Source organism: Canis lupus, chromosome 4 (genome assembly GCF_011100685.1).
Source record: "Canis lupus familiaris isolate Mischka breed German Shepherd chromosome 4, alternate assembly UU_Cfam_GSD_1.0, whole genome shotgun sequence".
NCBI lineage: Eukaryota > Metazoa > Chordata > Mammalia > Carnivora > Canidae > Canis > Canis lupus.
The window spans coordinates 80606502-80624094 of record NC_049225.1 but is presented as its reverse complement, the minus strand read 5'-3'; the positions used below and the strand labels follow the sequence as shown (position 1 = coordinate 80624094).

General features: G+C 34.8%; 1 long non-coding RNA gene across 1 annotated transcript; it reads right to left on the bottom strand.

Annotated features, from left to right (window-relative positions):
- Positions 1-7291: 7291 nt before the first annotated feature.
- Positions 7292-15732, bottom strand: LOC111095660. The gene is made up of 4 exons (XR_005358648.1): positions 15637-15732; positions 15095-15213; positions 9472-9586; positions 7292-8436 (listed from the first exon to the last, which is right to left on the bottom strand). It is a non-coding gene; the product is annotated as an uncharacterized LOC111095660 (long non-coding RNA).
- Between the last annotated feature and the right edge of the window lie 1861 nt (positions 15733-17593).

Below are 17593 nucleotides of genomic sequence, written 5' to 3'. Positions count from 1 at the left end.
ACATTGAACATGTATTATTTCATAGTCAGAAAAAAAGAAACATACATTTAAAAATAAACAGACTAAAACCCTGAAATGCTATAAGACAAAAATACATCAAACTCACAATCCAATTTCCGGCACAGTACCAAATAAGGTGAACATCTGGATCTCCTGAAGCAAATGGAGAGTTGTGTGCTTGGCCCTGTGGCTGCACAGAAGTTCCGGTAAATTCACAGAAGAGTTCAGGTTTATACCCTGGAGCTGTTATGGTAAACTGTACATCTAATTGACAGCTTTTCTGCTGAAAACATCAATAATCATTCATTGTGGGCTCTAGATTCTAAGCAAGACTCTGAGGGCTCATTTCAGCAAGTTATAGCTTTGCAGGTCACCTTCACAGGTTTATATAAGGATCTTACAGTGGAAAGGACAAAGTAGAAGGGTGTTTAGGGACATGTTCTTACTCCCTGAAAACCTGAGCTAAAGCTCTGCCTTAAAATACATACACACACACACACACACCCCCCTAAAAAAAAACAAAACTTTCTATCATTTTCCATTTGTTCTTAGCTAACATTTACTTAGTCAACCACCTACGGAGCCATTGGTTGTTTAGTTTTCCACTGCCTAAGAGTGTAACACAATGACAAAATCTCAGAGAGCAAATTATTGATATAAAGATATCTTGATGGATCTTTAAATTATTTTTGCTGTTGTTTCTCTAGTGAATATAGTTTGAAGGGTTACCTTTATTGCCAGAGGCTGGCACATATTTGAGGAACTTAGTCCCTTTATTGGGAATATCTAGACCTGCATTGTCCAGGAGTGAAAGCCACCATCTACCTGAGACTGTTTAAAGTTGAACTAGATATAAATAAAGAAAATTAAGTTATCCAGCCAGTCTAAATACATTCCATGTACTCCGTAGCTGGATGTGGCTGGTGGCCACCATGTATTTCCATCATCGTAGACCGTATCCTTGCATAAAACAAGGATAGAAACCTTCTTGAAATTAACATAAACTGAGTAGGAATGATCACGTTTGTGTTAAAAAAAAAAATGGCTGTGGCAGAGACCCTACTAGGGTTCCTCAGACCATCAATATTCATTTATTAACTGATTTCCAATAATCAAGACTCCATTTCTCATCCTCCCTTGAAGTTGAACATACCAAGTGATTAAATTTAAGGTGAACATACCAAGTGATTAAATTTCAACAACTGCAGATAAACAGTAGTGCTTTTTATTGGCTTGGAGGAAGCTTCTGAAGGAGAAAGCTGGCACTTGGGCTGTTACTACTGCTGCCTTATCAACCCGGGATAGAGTAACTGAAAAAGAAATAGAGCTGTATCATGTTTAACCACTGTATTTTAAGTCTTTATAAGTCAGACCCAAACCATATAATAAGGAATTTTGTGTGGTTGTACACATGGGTTTCCATGATGGTCATTAAAGTATATATTGCTAGGACCTGGATCTTCCTGGCAAGTGACTGTAAGAGATGGATAGCAGGTAACTTCTTTTTATCTCCAGAGAGTTGTACAGATACAGCCAGTTACCAATTCACATTTTTTGTTGTTGTTGATTAAATAAAAAATGCTATGGTTAATGAGAAAACAAGTACATCTAACTTTATAAACCCAATTTCTTACAGCTTTATCTAGCCATATGTGCACTTATGCCTAATGATATGTAAAAACAAAAGTACTACCCTTTCTATTTTTTTTTAATTTAAAAAAAATTTTTTTTAATTTATTTATGATAGTCACACATTGAGAGAGAGAGAGGCAGAGACACAGGCAGAGGGAGAAGCAGGCTCCATTCACCGGGAGCCCAACGTGGGACTCGATCCTGGGTCTCCAAGATCGTGCCCCGGGCCAAAGGCAGGCGCTAAACCACTGTGCCACCCAGGGATCCCCCATACTACCCTTTTTAAACCATTCAGTTTTTCCATATAAAAAGGAACAGAATTCCCTTTGCATTTTTATCTTCACTTTTTTCCTGATATGATTTGAAAATGGTACTTAAAGGTGGAGCCAGCCCCCTTACAGTTATGAAAAGAAATTGTATGTTAAGAAGAGCAGAGAGGGAGGCAATGTTATTTTTTGAACAGCTGTAGGTCACAAACTGTTGAACACAGTGAGAGAAATCAAGTTTTATTTGGTTAAACCACTCTAGTGAGATCTGATGTATGTAAATAAGTAAAATGCTAAAGGATCCGAGGGTTCTGTAGAAAAAGCTCTCGATATGACAAGGGCTCAGACCCTTAATATAGGGCCATCTAAGGCTCTATTTCTAGGATGATACATGAAGAGGGCAGGGACTCGTGAAGAAGCAGGGGTACGCCAAGCCTGTAATGACATTTCTGGTTTCTGCTTACTCATTAGTAACTGAAATGGTATTATCTGTTCTTCCATGTGGTTATAGTCAAACTCTTAGCCAGATATCTTCAATGGACGATCTATTTCTGTGCTTCAGAGACTTCATTTAATCTCCTTGACCAGATCATGATTTAACATTTTGCTTACTTGTGTACTTGAGCACCTCTAGAAGATTTCACCAGACATTGAATGTACCAGAATTTTCTTCTGTTTCAAATCAAAACCCTTTTATCCATGAAGCTCTGTAATAGACGTATCTGAAACAGGCTTGTATAATTTATCTGCTGGTTAAAGTTTAACTCCCTCTGCTGAAGAGAAATAGAAACTTATATGGCATCCTGAAATGACACAGAGAAGTGTCTGGGAATATAGAAAATCTGCTGTGTCATTAAAACCAAGGCTGATTATTCTAACATATGAAATAAATACATAAATATATTTGACATTATTTATATTTATAAAATTATCCTACGAATTTACTTCTATACTCTAAAATGCATATATTATACTAACAGTTTGTATATTATTTAAATTTCGCCTGTCACTTCCATAGATTTAAACAATTACTCAATATCATTTATCTATTTTAAGTACCTTTTGATAGGTGCTAAAAACACGCCCCACCCTCCAAAATTAACTTCAGCCTCACTTTCTATAGGTTACCCAGATATGCAACAGATTTGTTTTTAAAGATTTTATTTATTTATCATGAGAGACACAGAGAGAGAGGCAGAGACACAGGCAGAGGGAGAAGCAGGCTCCCCACAGGGAGCCCAATGTGGGACTCGATCCCCTGACCTGGGATCACGACCTGAGCCTAAGGCAGATGCTCAACCACTGAGCCACCCAGGCATCCCAGCAACAGACTTTTCAACCAGGTTTATCAAAATATTAATAATTTAATAAATTTGTGAGAATTTAATTTAGAGGAATAATATTTAGTCATAAAAAGCATAGCTCTAACCCAAAATATTTTATTCCAGTTTAATGTACAGACAGTCATTGTATATTCAGGACATTGCTATAGCTGCTCTATTTAAAATAATGGTTCTAGGATCCTGCTACAGTAATCTTTGCTGAGAGTTATAAAAGGTAAAACAAAAACAAACCCAACCTAATTGTTTATAGGTATCAGAAACAATTAGCATACCAGGAAATTCCAGGAATAAATAAAAACATGATGATGATTTGGACCCTGCATTCGAAATAATTTTTTTTTTCCAGGGAACTTTCTGATTCTTATTATGGCATAGAGACCAAACTAAATTGGTCACCAAAACATATGGCAGAGTCTTTAGACTAGGTAAATAAAACGTAGAATACACAGATACCGAAAAGCCAGTACACAAAGACACAAGTTTCTGAAGAACATAAAGCTACAGATAGGTAAGATTTTATCCTGCTTGCAATTTCCCCTTGATAAAATCATTTACACTAAGCAATACAGCCCTTGGAAAGTTGTGAAAGCTAAGGTAGTGCATGTTGCTTAAAGGATAAATGCTAAGCTTCATGTGCCTTGGGCAATAAAAATGTGGGCTCACGGATTTCTAAGAAGCCTAGAAAACAATCTAGTCATTGGAATACTTTTGAGACTCTTTATGTCTTAGGCCCTTAGGATGCAATTCAGTAATTTGGGCCAATCTGGTAACGTATCACCCTCCTCTGGTTTTCATGTCTCCCTATAAACTTATCTCAAATCATTATAATTGGAAGATAACACCATCCAGAGAGTCCGTACTTACTCATTCACAATTTGTGTAGTCAAAAATTTATCAAATGTGATATGAAACACTACCAATGAACATACATCTCAGGAAAAGACAGCAGATAGCAGAATACCATAAATAGATTCTCAAGATATGTTATTAAATCCAGATTGAAAAGTAAATACAAATTATATTTTCAAGAAAGGAAATGCAAAAGTAGATAATTTCACCAGAGCATGGAGTCAATTTTTTAAAAGCTAATAGAACAATATCCAAAATACTGTAATGTAATATAGATTGTAAAGTGTGGCCTAAACTGCAAATAAGACCTTGGAGAAAAGAGAATAAATCAGGAAATATGTAATAGAAAATATAAAGATGCAAGCACATAGGGTGGGGCAAAAAGGGAAACATAACAGAGATTAAAAGATATGTCAAAACAGTGAAATATTCTTAGCATGTGATAACTGGATTCCCAGGAGGAGAGGAGAGAGGAATAGAAAGAGTCTGAGAAACAATGAAAACTAAACCAAATGAAAAAACAACCTTCTGAAATATATCACTCTATGTTTTCCTGATTCTCCACAAACTCATGGAGTTTAAATATAAAAACTGCATCAAGAAAAATTGTTTTTCTAAAGGTTTTCGCAACAAATTACCACAAACTTAGTGGCATAAAATAACAGAAATTTTTCTTTTTGTCTCTCGGTTCCAGAGGGCAGCAGTCTGAAATCAATAGGCCAGCAGGGTTGTGCTCCCTTTGGAGGCTGTGGGAGGAATCCATTTCTCACGTCTTCTAGCTTTGGGTGGCTGCCCAGCATGTCTTGGCTTTCCTTGGCTTGTGGCCACATCAGTCCAGTCGTGGCCTCTGTATTCACATCATCTTTTCCATGTGTCTGTGTCAAAACAATCTCTGTCTCTCTCCTATTAGGATATATATGATTGCATTTAGAGTCCACCTGCATAATTCAGGATAAATTCTTTCTCTCAAGATCCTTAATATAATCTCCTTACTTGCCAGAGAAGATATTATTTACAGATTCTAGGGCTTAGAAAGTGAATTATATTTTGGATGATTGGGGGAGCATTTTTCAGCCTACCACATGAATAGTAATACTGCTATGGAAAGACTTAGGCAAAGAGGAAATCTTTATATCAACCAGAGGAAGCAAGACATGGTACCAAAAAAAAAAAAAAAAAAAAAGCAGTAAGAGCAATAATCTTATTTTTCAACATAAATGTTATAATAAGATGATAAGATGAAGTTGTTAGTATACTTAAAAATCAAATACCAAACCAGAATTCTGTAACAAATGAAAATACCCTTTATAAGTAACAGTAAAGAGAGTCATGACTAGACAATAAGAACTAAGATACTTATCAGCAAAGCAATCCTAGTGGTGCCTGTGTGGGTCGCTCAGTTGATTAAATGTCTGCCTTCAGCCCAGGTCATGATCCTGGGGTGCTGGGGTCCAACCCTGCTTCCACCTCTCCTCTGTCTGCCACTCCTCCTGCTTGTGCTCTGTCAAATAAATAAAATCTTTAAAAAAAAAAGGCAAAGCAATCTTAAAGGAAATATTAAAGTTCTTTAGGCAAAATTTAAAGTATATCACATAGCTGAGCAACAGGAGGTAGTGAAAAGCATAGGACACATAAAATGCGTGGATGCATTTAATATGATTAATTGTTACTAATGCTATGCTGGAGGATTAAAAATATATTGTATTAAAATATATGACAACGATATCATTATTGGTGAGAAGGGAGTAAATAAATGCAGAATATTATGGTTCTTGTATTACTTGGCTGGAAGAGCCAGGCTTTGTATGCAAAGTAAAAGAACTGATTTAAGATTCAGCACCAAAAGTCAAGGACTCAGGGTGTAATCTCTTGAATAATGGCTAAAAGTAATGTATAATTATCATGTTAATAGAGAAAATGGGACAATAAAAGAAAATTTTTAAATTCATGATGGTCACAAAAGGAAAGAAAATGAACAAATCTCAGAAAGGATAAAAAGGAACAAATACTTATATGATAGATTTGAACCTAAATGTCCATGACTATATTAAGTGAAAATGTACCAACTGCTCTATATTTCATTATTGCTCGTTATTGTTTACTCTTTCTTGCATCAGTCTCTTATCATGTGTCTTCATATCAGTCCACTACAGATAGTATTACTTGCTCCACTAATGAGCAGCTTGGTCAGGTGGTGGTGGTGTTTTTTCAAGGCAATAGAATGGGAATCTAGGCCAGTGAGTCTCTTCCATGTGATATTTAACAGTGGACACATGACACTTTGTCAAAACCCATGAAACTGTACAACATAAAGAATAAATTTTCATACAAACTATGGATTTTAGTCAATAAGATCAGATTAATATTGGTTCATCAATTGAAGCAAATGTACCATACTGATGCAAAGTATTAACAATGGGAAACCATGAGGGCCAAGGGGGAAGGGAGTATGTGGGCAGTCTGTATTATTTACTCAATTTTTATGTTAACTAACAGAAATTTAAATAAATACTTAAAAAAAATAAAACTTACTTGCTCTGGAAGGGAGAAGAAAATTAAAAAGATAATATTGAAATAATTTTATATACTCAATGAAAGAATACTACACAGCACGTTAAAACAAAATTATAGTTACAAAGAATAAAATATATTTCATAGAAACTTATAAAATGAAATAACTGCATTATATACTCTTTGATTCAATTAATATAAGTTTAAGCACAAACAAAATAAATAAATTTTGAGGGAAGCTAGAATATGTTAACTTGAGGTGAATATTGACTGTGATGTCAAGAGGCAGTCATCCATGGTCCTGCAATTATTTTTACCTTCCCCCTTTAAGGTTTTTTTTTTAAAGACTTTATTTATTTATTCATGAGAGACACAGGCAGAGAGAGAAGCAGGCTCCCTGCGTGGAGCCCGATGTGGGACTCACTCGACCCCCGGACTCCAGGATCGTGCCCCGGGCCAAAGGCAGGTGCTCAACTGCTGAGCCACCCAGGCGTCCCACCTTCCCCCTTTAAGTATGATTACATGTGTGTATACAAAATAAAAATTTCAGTGTTAAAGTTAGTGCACTTTACTCCTATTACGCCAGTAAAAGAATGAAAATCTTTATTAGCTCACAAAATGCAATGACAGTAGATCATGGTGTTACATATTTTATTTTATCAAATTAATCATTCATAAACACCACGTGTTTTGGGCAGCAATGCAGCAGATACAGAGTAGCATAGAAGAAAAACAAAAACAAAAAAAAAAGAAAAGAAGGGGAGGACATGCTTGAGTTCAGACATATGCATCAAAAATAAATCACTAGTTTTACTTCTGAGTGGAATGGTGTGAAGAAGTTAAGGTCATTCTGAGTTTGCATAGACCAGTGGGAAAATAGTGCCCAAATGTATTTCTCTTATTACAAGTTTCCTCTATTTCATCTTCAGAAATGGCTGTCCCTTGTCACTTTGTTTGGTTATCCCCTGAAATCTTCAAAATCCTAAGTTCTTATATGACTATATGCTAAATTATTTATTAATGGGATTCCATTGTAAAACTAGACTTTTGGAGAACAGTATGAAAGCCAACAAATGAAAAAAATAGGATAATGATAAAACATTTCAGGACGGAAAGCATCAAATTTGTGTGGAAACACCATATTCTCTCATCTAAGCTGGGCCTCTTTAGCATCATATTCAAGAGAAATTGTTAAATACTGGGATATCTGATAGATTGCATTCTTTGAGATATGTCAAAAGTTAAATAAAATTTAAAAGATCCTATAAACATATTAATGATAAATCCCACCATTTAAAATGTCCCTGCTTAAGAAGCATATTTGAAGATGTCTGCTTAGTAATTCTTGTTTTAGGCCTATATATTTCTCTGGCACTTATCTAATCTGTCACTATGGAACATTGTGACATTTAGTCGGCTCTCTTGATACATGGCCTATTTGATCTGGATTCTCAAGTGTCCTGCCCAAATAGAATTTAGATGGTGTTTTTAATCACCCACCCAGTACTGACATTTTATTATGTGATTCCAGTGAACTCTTCCTCCCTCTTTTTGAAGAGTGATATATGAGGTTTTCTTATGGCAGAGAATGAAAGACTCTTTATAAATTTCATCTTCAATAGAAGACTTCTCTGTTAATACATATTTCATAGGCTGTAGCAGGCAATGTACTTTTCCTTGGAGCTCTTTGCCACATTCACATTTGGAAGTTACTTTGGTGGTCTCCTGTTTTCATGATGTCATAATCCAAAAATTAGATATCCATATATGGACTGTCAAACATATCATCTCTCTTCTTAGACTGTGTCTGCAGCTTATATAGCTTTTAAGCAAAACTGTTAATGCAAAGTAATAATCAGAAAGGAGGAATGACAGAAAACTGGCATCATATTTAAAAGACAAAAAAAAATCCCTACTACTTTGGAGTCATGATTATTCACATGGAAAACTATATACTTTCCACATTGAATTTATTTGAAGAATAACTAATTTCTCAGCACCTCATAGTAATTTGCCTATTATTATATTCTATATTCACTATTTATTTTTAAACATATTTTCCCAGTTATTTCTTGGATTAATTTTCTTTTTCCAAAGTGTAAATATAATTTTAGAAATAAGCCTTGGTTCTCTGTCTTTGAGTTAAATATATAGGCTATTATCCACATTTATATAATTTTAGGTATCCTGAAAAATGCCAAGAAACATTCAAAAGAGATTATGAAGGTGGTCAACTTAAGTGCAATTTTCTCTGTATAATTTTTGAAAATCCAAGTGAAAAGTGAAAAAAATATAAATGGATGTACTTAAGACATTTTAGTATGTACGTGAGTTAGTATTCCATCTCAATTCAATAAATACTTCTTGTACTCCTACTGATTTTAAAGTTACATGATATGATCTGGAAATGATAGGGAAAAACCCATACCAAATACATTAAACCCAGTGCTTGGTCTCCATTTCCATGACAAAAAGATTCATCCTCAAGGATAATCATCAAAGCAGATTTTTTAAAGTTAAAACATATGATTTTAGGATTTATAATTCTCTTTCGTAATGTACAACCCATATTCAAGCCTTTCTGCCATTTTTAATTGATTTGGTTGTTTGCCTCTCAGGTATTCATGGGAGTTGACTTGCATGTTATGAATTAAAACCTTTTGGGATGCCTGGATGGCTCAGCAGTTGGGCACCTGCCTTTGGCTCAGGTTGTGATCCTAGGATCCAGGATCAAGTCCCATATTGGGCTCCCTTAGTGGAGCCTGCTTCTCCCCCTGCCTGTGTCTCTGCCTCTCTCTCTCAGTCTGTGTCTCTCATGAATAAATAAATAAAATCTTTTTAAAAAATGAATTAAAACCTTTTGCAGATACCTGTATTGCAGATATCTCCTCCATTATTGTGACTTGCCTTTACATTCTTCTGATGGTATATTTTAATGTTAATGAAGTTCAACATTCTCCTTTAAAGTTAGTCTTGGGTGAATACCTAGAAATGGAATAGGCAGGTCATGTGGAACTGTTTATTAACCTTACAAGAAACCACCAAAACTATTTTCCTAATTGGCTGTTCCCTTTTAATGTCCCACCAGAAGGACTGTTCTGTATTGTCACCACCACTTGTTATAATCAGACTTTTTAACTTTAGACTTTCCAAAAATACATAGTAATATCTCATTGTATATTATATTTGCATTTCTCTGATGACTAATATAGTTTTACATTTTGCAAGTGCATGTTTGCTGTCTCCTTAACATCTTTGCTGAAGTATAAGTTCAAACATTGTGCTCACATTTAATTTTGTTTCTTCTATTTGAGATTTGATACTTGCTTTTATATTCTGAATACTCTATTGGACGTGCAATTTCCAAATATTTCTTTCAAGTCTGATTCTTGCATTTACATTCTTTAAAAGTGTCTTTCAGACAGTAAATGTTAATTTTGATTAAATCTGAATTATCAGTTTTTTAATTTTACAGACTTGTGCTTTGATGATATTATTTTCTTTCTCTTACTATTTTGGATTAAATTTGCTCTGTTTTCTGTGTTGTTTTTTTTTAAATTATATCATTGATATGAAAAAAATTTTTTTTGGTCCTAATAGTAGGAGCTTGTTGTTATAGACTTCCTCTTCTGTGTGGCTTTGGTAGAATCCCTCAAACTTTGATATGTTGTATTTTCATTTTAATTCAGTTCAAAATACATTCTCACTTCTCATTTTTTTAAAGATTTTATTTATTTATTCATGACAGAGAGAGAGAGGCAGAGACACAGGCAGGAGGGAGAAGCAGGCTCCATGCAGGGAGCCCGATGTGGGACTTGATCCTGGGACTCCAGGATGACGCCCTGGGCCGAAGGCAGATGCTCAACCGCCGAGCCATCCAGGCATCCCTCATTTCTCATTTTGATTTCGTCTTTGACCAATGAGTTATTTAAAGGTGTGCTATTTAATTTCCCAATATTGAGGCATTTTCCATATATTGTCATGTTTTTGATTTTTAACTTAATTGTGTAGTGGTCAGAGAACAAACATTAGAATATTTGCATCATTTTATATCTAATGAGACTTCTTTTAAGACACCAAATATAGTTTATCTTGGTAATAGTTCTGAGTGTACCTGAAAATAAACTGAATTTTGTTTTGGATAAACTGTTCTAAATAATTTAACTAGGTCAACCTGGTTAATAGTGTTGTTAAACTGTTTTGTATTCTTACTGATTTTTCTATTTTTTCTTTCAGTTATCCTGTGCATCTGTTTATTTCTTCTAGTAGCTATATCATTTTTCTTTACTTCATATAATTTGAAATTTGGTAGTTATGTTCATAATTCTATAGTTATGTTCACAAATGCCTAGAATTGTTGAGTTCTCTGGAAAACTTGATGACTTTGACATTGTGAAATTATTCTTTGTTAATATTTCCTTAGCTGAAATATACTTTTTATGCCAGCAATATAGTTATTGCAGCTTTGACCTATCAGTCAACATAATCACATTTTTCTCTTCCTTATATTTTTAACCTGATGGAGTCTTTATATATAAAATTGGTGTTCTTTAGTCAGGATACAATCTAATCTTGTTTTTTTAAATCCAATCAGACAATTTCTGCCTTTAATTGGGCACGTTAAGAATATGTACATATAAGAGCATTATTGATATCATTTAGCTTAAATCTACAATCTTACTAATTGTTTATTATTTATCTCATCCATTCTTTTTGCCCCCTTTTCATCTTCTTTCTTTTAGATTGAGTTTTATTGCCAAAAGTGAAATTGCTACCCTTCTGGTATGAATTATATAATAATTCTAATTGAATTTACACTTTATTCAGTAGTTTACTGAAGTTTCTATTTTTACATGTATCTTGAATAATTGATATTGTCAGACTTACAATGTATTCCTCTGGTTAATGTACAGTAGTGTCACATAGTGTGTATTGTGTGTATTAATTTGGAGTTTCTTGATTACTAGTGCATTTAATTATTGTTTTCAAATTGATTATTGGAATTCAGGGTATCTCTATGGTAAATTTTTCATTTATATTTGATCATCAATTTCACTTTTCCACTTTAATTTTATTTGTAGTTTTTATACGTTATAAATACTAATCTTTTCATAGGCACATGAACTAAAAATATAAATTTTATGGGATACCTCTGTCTTCGATTTTATTGTTTGACATAGGCCTTTTATTTATTATTTAAATATAGTTAGATATTCTAATCTTTTCAAATGTAGACTGTACATTTTGTGTTCAAATAAGCTACTGTAAACTGAGGTCATGATAGTAATACTCATGTGTTTTCTTCTATACTTTAAAAAGCATTTGTTTTCCATATTTAGATCCTTAATCCAATCAGTGTGAGTTAATATAGAACTTTTTAAAGTTATACATCTCTTAGTAATACCGGGACTTTAAACAATATGGAATGAGGCTTTACTTTAATTCCTTAGGAAAATGGAAATTCCTATAAAAGTCATTCAGCTTCATCTTTTCATAGGATATGTTTCCTTCTGGGTCCTAGATATAAATATGTTTCTATGCCATCTTGTTAACAGAGTTGCTTTATTCAGTCATTTGGTTAAAGGTCTCTAACTCTACTTTTCCAATCAGAATGATTCTGCATAAATACTATTTAATTCCTAGATATTGAAAGCAATACTTGAAGCAACACATACCTTAGTTTCTGTGACTTTCACTCATAAGTTTCTTCACTGACTTTATGGTCATTCTTTTGAGTCAGAACCTCAGAAATTTTAGGTTCATTTATTTTGGCTCAATAATGTGTTTACAATTATTAGTACTATTTATTTATTGTTGTGAACTTTTATGTATAGATCTATATTTTCTTTTATCAGACATTTGATGGATATGTTTCCTTAAACTCATCAAAATAAAGGAGGGTTCATGAAACTTTGCTTCATGTATTTCAGAGAGCTAGTTTGCAATATTTATACAATGATATAATTGATTGCTATAATTTCTTAGTGGATTGTTTCTTTTAATTCATTAGCTTCATATTAATAGCATTAATAATTAATGGACAATTATTTTGTTATTAAACTCCAATTAACTACAAAGTAATTGATCACTTAATCATTAAAATAATTATGAAATCCATCTCTAATTAATTACTAAATTCCCTTAATCTCTATTAATGGACTTCATATTAAAACATGTTGACCTATATTTAGTGTTTCTTTGTGGGACTTGTATTTTGCATGGTATCATTTTCATTGCCGTATGCTCAACCTTTCTGTGGCATTGTATTTTAGATTTGCTGTACTTAAAAAAACATGCAATTGTACTTGAAGCTGAGTGACAATTAGTGGATCTGTTTGCCCTATTTACGTTGATACAAATTATTGATATATTTAGATTTATGTTTACTATCCAGTTTGTAACATCCTGATTTCTCCATGGAAGTGACTATTGACTGACTAAACCAAAACCGGTATCTTATCCTCTTTTTCCCTTCAAAGCAACTAAATACTTTGATTACTACTTTTTTAAACCAGTAGATGAACATGGGCCCAGCCATCTGAGAAGGGGAAACACATGTAGCCGGTGCTACCCTTCCCCTTTGCTTCTCATCCTCTCCAGGGCAGAGCAAGAAGCTGTGCTAACCCTCGTGGAGCTGTAACAGCACAGCACACAGTGATACAGGACTGCCTGCTGAGGGACCTGTGGCGAGGGGGTTGGATATGTATGCACTGAACAGCCAAACTAGTGCCAGCACCTTCTATCCTCCAACCTGCATTTTCATTTTCTTTCCACATCCTTTTTTAATGACTCTACATTATTTAAGCCTAATAAATTTTAGCTAATTAAAACTTGAATTGTACTTTTAAATTTAAGCCTAATAAAACTTAAATTACACTTTTCTCTGGAATCTGTTCCTTTTCAGTGTTTTTCCTATCTTACTGGTGCTAATATCAACTCATCCCACAAGCCAGAAACCAGAGATCATTTGTGGTTACTGACTCTCATTATCTACCCATACAGTTAGTTTAGTTCATTGTATTTCTACTCTTGAATTCATCTCTGCATTCCGTTCTTATGTCTATAAAAGTTTTCTAGTTTACTCTCCACTTTCTAGGCCCCTTCATATGTATCTGACATTGCTCTGAGGAAACTGGCTAAAATTCTACACTAATCAGGCCAATGTTGTTATTAGAATTATTACATGGACCCCAAGATTCCAATATAATTTTCATACTCCTTGTCTTAAACACACAATTCCTCAACAATCTGTTTAACTCCCCCCCCCTCCCGCTTTTGTTTTTTATAAATTCATCTTGGTAAGAGTGATTCTTCTTCTGGTTATAATAGTTTACAGAATGTGAGAGGCTTTGTGGTTCTATTTCTACACCTATGTTGTTTTGACTAGCAATGAGCAATGGTGTTGTTGTTGTTTTTTAAATTTTTTCCTTGTTTTAAAGATTTTATTCATTTATTCATGAGAGACACAGAGAGAGAGAGAGAGAGAGAGAGAGAGAGAGAGAGGGGCAGAGACACAGACAGAGGGAGAAGCAGGCTCCATGCAGGGAGCCCGATGTGGGACTTGATCCCGGGTCCCCAGGATCACACCCTGGGCCGAAGGCAGTGCTAAACCCCTGGGCCACTGGGGCTGCCCTAACTCCCTCTTTTTAAGCTACCTGTACTCCACATGCTGACCCCTCTCTAGTCATACTGAGAATTATCTTCTCTGAATGTTGGGCAATTTGACACTTCTGCATCTAAATATAATTTCAAAAATATACTATCTTCTCTTACGCTCTTAAAAAACAAAACAAAACAAAACAAAACAAAAAAACTGATTCAGTCTTTCTCCAAAACTCGGCATCATTGTGAATTTCTGCAAGCTTTTCTCAAAACTCTCTTCATAGTTCTTTGATGCCCTGTCCATACCTTAAGTTAATTTTGAAACTGTCAAAATTGCATAACATTTCTGTCACTTGTTCTTACTGGACAACATTCATCATAGTGCAGTCTTAAAATATTCTTTTAATTTATCTCTCACCTGCATATTAGAAGAAACCACTAACTACTCTGAATCTTCTGATCGCCTGTCCACATTTTCTCAAGTCACTTTTGAGAATCATGTTGAAATATTTTCATACATCTGAAATAAGTCACCTCAAACCAGATTATTTCTTTAACAGTACAGGCTGTTCTTTTTCTCAGTTTTATTTATAACAAGCAAAGAAAATCTATAGTAGGTATTAGGTGACTTCATGAAACATAAGCGGTTAGTCCACATCTGGGTATTTTCTTGTTCATAGCAAGTTTCTACAGTGCCAAAATTGGGACATTGACTATGAGTAAGTTTCTGGGCTTTCTAATACCTGGAAGTTAAAATCATGTTTTGGAAAAAAAAAATGTTTATTTAAATAGGAAACAAATTGTGAACAATTTTTTTCTCTCTTAAGATGATACTAAACATGCAATTCCGATGTATTTGCATTTTAACCCATTCATAGCTTCTAGGCTTACCTAAGAGCAAGTTGGTATGTCCTCTATTCATGGGTAACAGGATAGCGGTTTGGCTGACCTTCCTTCAAGTTTATGTGTCCTTGTTGCTGTTCCACATGGCAGAGAGAAAATGGTAGCACCTTTGAAATGCAGACATTTCATCAGTTGAAAAAATAGGGTATAATTTTAAAGTTATTTCCCTGTTGTATCCGGACACATTAATACATGTATAGTGCTTGGCATGTTGTAGAGCAATGTTATTAGTCAGCATTCTGGAATAAAAGGGATCTAACTCAAATGAGCACATTTTGAGAAGAGCATAATACAGGGACTATGGCATGGCAACAGTATAGGGAAGCCAAAAGGGAAAGTGTAGGACCTTAGGGTGCCGTAATTACCCAGAGTCCTTACAGTGCTACAAGATAGCAAGGTCACTAGAAACCAGGGCAAGTAGCTGTAGGAGAGAACTGCCTCTTGAGAACCTGAGATTTCTTGTGGGGTCACAGCAGGCCTGCAGCAACTATTAAAGCAATGAGCCAAGAGAGTGAATACCACCAACTGACTTTTCCATGCCTGCTAGATCTCTCAATGTTCCCAGCATTCTAGCCATCAGATGCCATGTGGTCCATACAGGGTAGCTTCCCAGAGAGGACAACAGATGAAGAAAATGGAGAATGTATGGAGTCACAAAGGAAAGAACTTCAGAACAGTGTACTCCATTACACCCTCAGCATTCATTCTGACATTTTATTTGGGTTAAAATGTAATTTTCATAACACAGGAGAACTTGAGGTCCCAGATGCTACCACATCAACATTTGCCAATGTCAACTCAGTTCAACTTCCACCTGAAACTGAATATATTAGACATCATTAGTGTTCTCCATATAAGGCAGTGGGGTTAAGGTGGTATACTCATTAATACAGTACAGTCTTCACTTCAGCTGGTGAGAAGAACTGAATTTGTAATCATGCCTCTATATTATTAGTACTTCCTACCACCTCTCTTTCCCTCAAGTAGCTGCTCAATTGAATGGACATTTTAACCAATAGGGTGAACCTTCATCTTTTGGAGTTATTTCTTATTTGAGTTTACCTCCGTTTTCTATTAACCAGAATTATAAAGTGAGAATCTAATAATAGGGATCCCAAATAAATAACCAGGGTTCCAGGCACTGTCCTGCTGTCTTCCATAGTGTCGCAGAAACCAGTTTTCTTCTGGTGATTGAGATCGATCTTCCTGGCTAGTACATAGTCTCCTCTTCATATTCATTCAAACAACATGAGAATCCCAGTCTAAGCAGATGACAGTCATATATTTTTAATTCAGTAGAATTCTGACCCTATCCCTCAGAGAAAACATTTCTTCATTGAGCTCAAAGATGTCCAAGCTAACCAAATCAGAAATTGTGAAGTTGAAAAAAAAATTCTCCAAATAATTTTTAGAGATAATCATATAATTTGTCATCCTTATCCCTTGGTTCCCAGTATTATACATTCTGATTATGGAAGAGATGCTGGTTTATGGCAGTTGCCATATCCTAAAGATTGACATCTTTGTTTTGCAAGCACTCTTTCAGATTTTACCACCCTTCCAATTGCTAAGGTTTTTTCTGGGTGATGGGACATAGAGGATCAGTTAATTCTGTGAGTGTGAATCCTTTGCCACATTCATTTCCTCTAAAGCATATCCAGTGGTCAGAGGAAATATTGTGTGTGAATCTACAGAAATAGATAGGGCGGTTGCTATGGAATCAAATTCCTTCTCCATGATCCTTCAAAGATGATTTGTGTAATCAGACATCCACCAGGTGGCTATTTTTTCCAGGTAAATGGGAATGCCTCATGGATTCAGCACTGCTTCCTGCTAAAACATGTTGCATATTCAATAATAGTACTATCCATATTAGTGTTTATAAGAAGTTCATGTTGTTGAGCTCCTGCCTGTCTGCCTCTCCTTGCTTCCGTTACAGGTTTATACACGAGGCCATTGTGTAAACTCAGAGAGCCTAGGAAAAGAAGCTGATATTTATACTATTGGTCATCTGATATATCTAATAACTGCATGCTTTCTTTGCATTAAATGCTTTGGTAAGCATTTTTGTGCAACATAAATATCTTCACACTCCATTTTCATGTATCCATACATCATCATTCCCATAGACTTTCTGTACCACGTTCCAATATTTGTTTGTTTGCCACTGAACACCTAGTCAAAGTGCTAAATATTGTTTATGAGTTTCAAAGATCTATCCATAAAGAATAATTTCCCTTCTCTGCTGTCTTTTAGGGCTCTTTTGAGTGAGGCCATAGGGAAGAAGTCCTTCACTTTTGACTGATAGCAGCAGAATGTACAGACATATTCACAAATCAGGTTCTTGCTGTTTTCTGTTCCATTAATTTTGAGCAGAAGCCACAGGTGTGAACTTGGAAAAAAGAAAAGCAAAAGCAAAGCAAAAAAGCAAAGCAAATGGAAAACAAAAGCAATGGAGATCTAGTGTAGGAATCTACGACATCTGCA